This window comes from Lithobates pipiens, unplaced genomic scaffold (genome assembly GCF_037356315.1).
Source record: "Lithobates pipiens isolate NorthernLeopardFrog02 unplaced genomic scaffold, aLitPip1_a1.2 Scaffold_23, whole genome shotgun sequence".
Taxonomy (NCBI): Eukaryota; Metazoa; Chordata; class Amphibia; order Anura; family Ranidae; genus Lithobates; species Lithobates pipiens.
In genome coordinates this window covers 282064628-282071580 of record NW_027507785.1, presented here as the reverse complement: position 1 = coordinate 282071580, position 6953 = coordinate 282064628, and the positions used below count along the sequence as shown (strand labels likewise).

Here is a 6953-nt window from a genome sequence, read left to right as displayed (position 1 = left end):
TGTAAGTGTTTACAGAGAACTGTGAATTAATGATGATTAATAACGATTTCCATTCAATTTGAACAGTAATCGTATGGAATTAATCAAATAGAAAATACTGCACATGGTCAGAAGAAGGGTTTACCCGGAAGACGCTAGTATATAGTTAGTTATGTTTAGCTACTTTTTCCTTTGGCATTTGAGAATTTTCATACAAGTTAAAGAGGGATTTCACTGTGAAAAAAAATATTAAAAGCCAGCAGCTACAAATACTGCAGCTGCTGACTTTTAATAAATGGACACTCACCTGTCCCGGGGTCCAGCGATGCCGGCAGCCAAGGCCGATCGATCGCTCGGCTCTCGGCTGCTGCTGCCACCATTCTAGGTGAGGGAATCAGGAAGTGAAGCGTTGCGGCTTCACTTCCCAGTTCCCTACTGCGCATGTGCGAGTCGCACAGCGCAATAGGAATTGTCCGCGCTGTCTCTGGGACCCTTGTGTCCCAGCAGACAGCGCGCAGTAACAGGAAGAGGCATAGACTCCTGTGGGAGTCTATGCCTGGAAGTGGGTGTAAATACCTGTCTTTGACAGGTATCTGCACCCCCCTCCCCCCTGAAAGGTGCCAATTGTGACACCGGAGGGGGGGAGGGGGGGGAACCCCGCTTTAATATTTTCTTTTACGTCATGATACACACCTTTGTGGAAATTTTGATGATCATTCGTTTCTATTTCCTCATAGTGTGTACTAGGCTTTAGACTCCTGCAGACAGACCACTGCTTCCATGCAGAGAGTAAAGCTGGCCATGAATAGAGTAGATTTCAAGCTGTGGGTGGCCATGTTGGCACACTGCTGCACAACATCCTTTAATCTGAAAACTGAAGAAGCCAGTTGAAAATTTGTAGGTCGATTATCAGTTATATGCAATCAGATAAAGCTACTGTTCGGGTATTCTGACAGCCAAACCAGTGAAATCCCTTCTTTCTGAGATTGTTAGTAGCAACCAAGGGAGTCATCTTCCTCCAGATGGTGGGCGGGGCTAGCAGGACTATGATTGGCTTTAGCAGTGGTCAATGATAGTTCTCCTCCTCCTGGAAACAGGGACCGGCCTCCCCTAGCGGAACTGAACCCAATGTCTTCCCCATCACGAAAGCAGACCATCACAGCTACAGCAAAGTTAGAGAACCAAACATCTTTTATAATGTGTGGGGGCACAGTACCTTCCCCTCAATGCAGGGGCAGCATGGGGAATTCTTAAATTGGAATGCATTAGTGTCTCACTGACACTTCCCTGCGCTGCTCTGCTGATGGGGAGGGAGTCGAGTGCTGGCAAAATAAACTTAGATTTCCGGGGGCTGCCTACCCCTGTTCTAGATCTTTCTTCAGGTATAATCCAGTGATTGCATCTACTTCCTGGACATCTTGGCTGTGTTAACAAATGTCAAACACAGATAAGCCCCGCTGCAGTTTCACCTTATTATCAGTGGTTGCCCACCCATAGGGGACGCAGGGGCACTGCCCCCAAAGCTATTCATCATAAAGGGAAAAAAAATACTGATCCTTTAAGTGTGTGCAGGATACCGGACACACAAGTGTATTGGAAGCAGGACGTGCTGGAATCACTGAAAAAAAGAAAAAAAAATGAAACGAATAATGGCCCTTTAAGTGTGTGCAGGGCTCCAGACACACAGCTGCTATGGGAAGCATGACATGTTTGCAATCACGTGATTGCAAACAAGAAGCTCTATTGGCTTCTTTTAGAAAGTCTTCGGGTGCTGAGCTCTGTGCCCTAAACATTCTCTCTATAGAATTGTTCCCTGCTGTGGTGTGTGATTGGGGAGTCCTGTGCCTTTACTTACAGTTTCTCTGACTCATCCCAAAGGTCCGAAGGTGTAAGACGGATGACTTACTGTGAATGAGAGCTGGGGGGGGGGAGGGGGGACATATGTTGTAAAGGCGGGCCCTGATGCTATCTAATGTAAAGGGGGGCTCTGATGGTGACATCTATTGTAATAGGGGGCTCTGATGGGGGACATCTCTTGTAAAGTGAGGCTCTGATGGTGATGTGTTGTAAAGGGGGGCTCTGATGGTGACATCTGCTGTAAAGGAGGGCTCTGATGGTGACATCTGCTGTAAAGGAGGGCTCTGATGGTGACCTGTGATGTAAAGGAGTACTCTGATGATGACATCTAATCTAAAGGGGGACTCTGAAGGGGACATCTGCTTTAAAGGGGGACGCTGATGGGGACATCTAATGTAAAGGGGGACTCTGATGGGGACATCTGCTGTAAAGGGGGGCCCTGATTTACAGCGGCCCTGGTTTTTACATGTGATGTAAAGGAGGACTCTGATGATGACATCTAATGTAAAGGGGGTCTTTAATAGGGACATCTAATGTAAAGGGGGACTCTGATGGAAACATCTGAAGTAAAGGGGGACTCTGATGGAAACATCTGATGTAAAGGAAGACTCTAATAGGGACAACTGATCTAAAGAGGGACACTTGTAAGGACACCTGATTTATAGGGGGATGCTGATGGGGACACCTGTTGTAAAGGGGGACTCTGATTGGAACACCTGATGTATAGGGGGACTCTAATGACACCTGATGTATAGCGAGATGCTGATGGGGACACCTGTTGTAAAGGGGGACTCTGATTGGGACACCTTATGTTAAGTGGTTTTATTTTAGTTTACTTGAAATGTGGATGTGATTGGCCTATTGTGAAGGGCACAGTGAGGCTGAAATTGATTCGCACAGTGAGGCTTCAATTGATGGGAATAGTGAAGCTGCATATGATGGGCACAGTGAGGCTGAAATTGATCGGCATAGTGAGGCTGAAATTGATGGGCACAGTTTTTCAGTGTGTTTGCACACCCCAAAAATGTTAAGCACCAGTCGCCACTGATTATTATTATTATACAGGATTTATGTAGCGCCAACAGTTTGCACAGTGTTTAACAAAATGAAGGCAGACATTACAGTTAAGCCGCGTACACACGGGCGGACTGTCTGGCCAACTTAGTCCGTCAGACAATCCGACGGACAGTCCGTCATACTTTCGAATGAACGGACTTGACCACACACGGATAGCCAAACAGTCCGCCGAAAGCTTGCGCTATGACGTACAGCACGTACGACGGGACTACAAATAGGAAGTCCAAGACACAGCAAAGCACCCTTTGGGCTCCTTCTGCTGACTTTGCGTTAGTAGAAGTTTGGTTAGAGACGATTCGCGCTTTTCAGACTTCACGGATTTGTCCGTTTACTGTGGCGCAGTTTACCTGTGAGGTTTGTATCTGTCTTTCGGTACGCGTGGATCAGTTGGTACCTGTTGTTAGGCGCTTCTGGTCCGCTCGTTTCTGGGTTTCAGGTCGTTCTTCATAGGTCTGGCTGTTCTTCAGTGCGTTCAGTTGAGCTTGTTTGTCCAGCCGACCGTTTCAAAGCCATGGAGAGTGGACGTACTCGGGAACGAGTTCGTGCTATATTGGGGCTTGGTGTTGGGGTTAATACTTTCACCCGAGCCCAGTCTGTGAACAGGGTGAGGAGGAGTTCATGGACAAAGAATTGGTTGCGCCAGCGTGACCAATTCTCGCATATGCCTTTACCCCGTGAGACCTGTGAGAATAATCCTGATGATTTCAGGAATTATCTCAGGATGACGGACCCCGTTTTTCACCGTCTGCTGGCTTTGCTGACCCCTTATATCAGCAGGCAGGATACCTGCATGCGGCAAGCCATCACTCCGGAGCAGAGGCTCGTCGCCACGTTGCGCTACTTGGCGACAGGGAGAAGCCTTCAGGACCTCAAGTTCTCGACAGGCATCTCCCCCCAGGCTCTGGGGATCATTATTCCAGAGACCTGTTCTGCCATTATTCGGGTCCTGCAGAAGGAATATATAAAGGTAAGTTTGTTCTTTTAATATTGCATTATATGCATTGTATGTTTGTATTAATTTCATCATGACTTTTAATATCCATGACAGGAATATGATGTGAATGTCCCCTTTATATGAATGCATGCATTTTTTTTTTTTGATGTATTTTTTTTGTGTCATTTTTTTTGAGCTTTTTACCTTTTTGTGTCCCACGTGCATATTTGCTTTCACTAAAATCCCCAGCATGCAATCCTGGGCCCCTATACACCCACAGCCGAGACTGTTTTTCTCTATAATTCATATTGTCAGCTCCATTGTACTATTTTACTGCCCCCCCACCCTTTGTATACTCTTTGTATACACCCTTTGTGTGTATGTGTGTGTGTGTGTGTGTGTGTATATATATATATATATATATATATATATATATATATATATGTATATATATATATATGTATATATATATATGTATATATGTATATATATATATATATATATATATATATATATATATATATATATATATGTATATATGTATATGTGTATATATATATATATATATATATATATATATATATATATATATATATATATATATATATGTGTGTATGTATATATATATATATATATATATATATATATATATATATACATATATATAGGGATTGTATACTCATTAATTAGTCCCCCACCCCACTCAAATTGGTTGCAGGGATTGTATACTCATTAATTAGGACCCCACCCCACTCAAATTGGTTGCAGGTATTGTATACTCATTAATTAGTCCCCCACCCCACTCAAATTGGTTGCAGGGATTGTCTACTCATTAATTAGGCCCCCACCCCACTCAAATTGGTTGCAGGTATTGTATACTCATTAATTAGTCCCCCACCCCACTCAAATTGGTTGCAGGGATTGTCTACTCATTAATTAGGCCCCCACCCCACTCAAATTGGTTGCAGGTATTGTATACTCATTAATTAGTCCCCCACCCCACTCAAATTGGTTGCAGGGATTGTCTACTCATTAATTAGGCCCCCACCCCACTCAAATTGGTTGCAGGTATTGTATACTCATTAATTAGTCCCCCACCCCACTCAAATTGGTTGCAGGGATTGTCTACTCATTAATTAGGCCCCCACCCCACTCAAATTGGTTGCAGGTATTGTATACTCATTAATTAGTCCCCCACCCCACTCAAATTGGTTGCAGGGATTGTCTACTCATTGTTTTGGCCCCCACCCCACTCAAATTGGTTGCAGGTATTGTATACTCATTAATTAGGCCCCCACCCCACTCAAATTGGTTGCAGGTATTGTATACTCATTAATTAGGCCCCCACCCCACTCAAATTGGTTGCAGGTATTGTATACTCATTAATTAGTCCCCCACCCCACTCAAATTGGTTGCAGGTATTGTATACTCATTAATTAGGCCCCCACCCCACTCAAATTGGTTGCAGGGATTGTATACTCATTAATTAGGCCCCCACCCCACTCACACACCTAACTTATGTCCCCTGGTCCATCAGAGGGCTGAGTAATCTGTGAATTGGGCCGTCTTTTTTTTTTGTTTGATGAAAAACTTTTTCAATATTTCTGTTGTTCCAAAATGTTTTTGAGTTTTATTTGTTATGAATTGTTTGGATTTAATGACTAATTATTTTTTTTCCCTGTGTTTGACTCCCCAGTTTCCTTCCACGCCACAGGAATGGCAGACTGTGGCTTCCCAATTCGCTGTCCGTTGGGACTTTCCCAACTGTGGAGGGGCGATCGACGGGAAACATGTGCGGATTGTGCCCCCACCCCATTCGGGGTCCTACTATTGGAATTATAAGGGGTTCCATAGTGTGGTGTTAATGGCGGTGGTGTCAGCACAATGTGACTTTCTGTATGTGGATGTGGGGAAGAACGGCCGGATGTCTGACGGAGGAGTCTTTAGGCAGACCGAGTTCTGCCACCGTCTCATCACTGGTGGCCTGGACTTGCCACCAGATGCCGAGAATGTGGAGGGTCTACCGTTTGTGTTTATTGCTGATGAAGCGTTCGGTCTGAGTGACCATCTGATGAAACCCTTCCACCAAAGGACCCTCACCCCGGAGAGGAGTGTTTTTAATTACCGGCTGGCCAGAGCAAGAAGGGTTGTGGAGAATGCCTTTGGTATTATGGCCAGCCGGTTCCGTCTGTTTATGACAGCAATCAACTTAGCAGAGTATAAACTGAACTATGTAATTCTTTGCTGCTGCATTTTGCACAATTTTCTACGCAAACTTTCAGGAAACCAGTACCTGCAACCAACTGGGCCTGAGGCCGGACTAATATTACCTGAACTCACAGGGCTGGATCATGCCCATCCTGGCTTAGCCCCCCAAACAGCACGTGAGGTGCGTGACCGGTATGTCAGCTATTTTAATGGTAGGGGGGCTATTCCAATGCCAGCTGACCAATAAAAATTTATTTTTCTTGAAATATGTATTGTCTGTTCAAATTTTTAAGTTTGGTTCTTGTTTGCTTTTCACTGTGCTTGTCTCCTACATTCTCCTAATTCAGGGATATGCAATTGGCCAACCTCCAGCTGGTGCAAAACTACAAGTCAATCATGCCTCTGGGTCTCGTGCTTGTGGCTGTCAGTCTTGCTATGCTTTATGGGACTTGTAGTTCTGCAACAGCTGGATTTCCACTAATTGCATATTCCTGTCCTAGTGCATTTGTATTGCAAAGTGGTTTTTGCCAATAGTAAATAAGGCCCTTTGTGACAGAAAACACAAAATGACTTCCCAAACTGGTATTGAGTATTGAAAGAAGTAGACACACACACACACACACATCTTTTTTTTTTTTTTTTTTTTTTAATAGTGCACATTCCAACCAGTGCCTCTTTTTTAGATATTTTTCTTTTTGTTTTGTTTTTTTTTGTAATTTTTTTTTTTTGGAAACATATAAATATATAGATATATCTATATATATATATATATATATAAAATAAAATTATAAAAAAAATACATAAAATCACATTTTTAACTATTTACAGAAAACAAGGGGTAAAGCCAAATTTTGAAGATGCACACCAAAAATTGGTAATGTCAACATGTGCTATGTAC

The 6953-nt window shown here is 43.5% G+C and overlaps 1 long non-coding RNA gene across 1 annotated transcript; it reads left to right on the top strand.

Moving 5' to 3' along the window:
- Positions 1–3778: 3778 nt before the first annotated feature.
- On the top strand, positions 3779–6321 carry LOC143927044 (uncharacterized). The gene is made up of 2 exons (XR_013262221.1): positions 3779–3880; positions 5544–6321. It is a non-coding gene; the product is annotated as an uncharacterized LOC143927044 (long non-coding RNA).
- Positions 6322–6953: the final 632 nt, after the last annotated feature.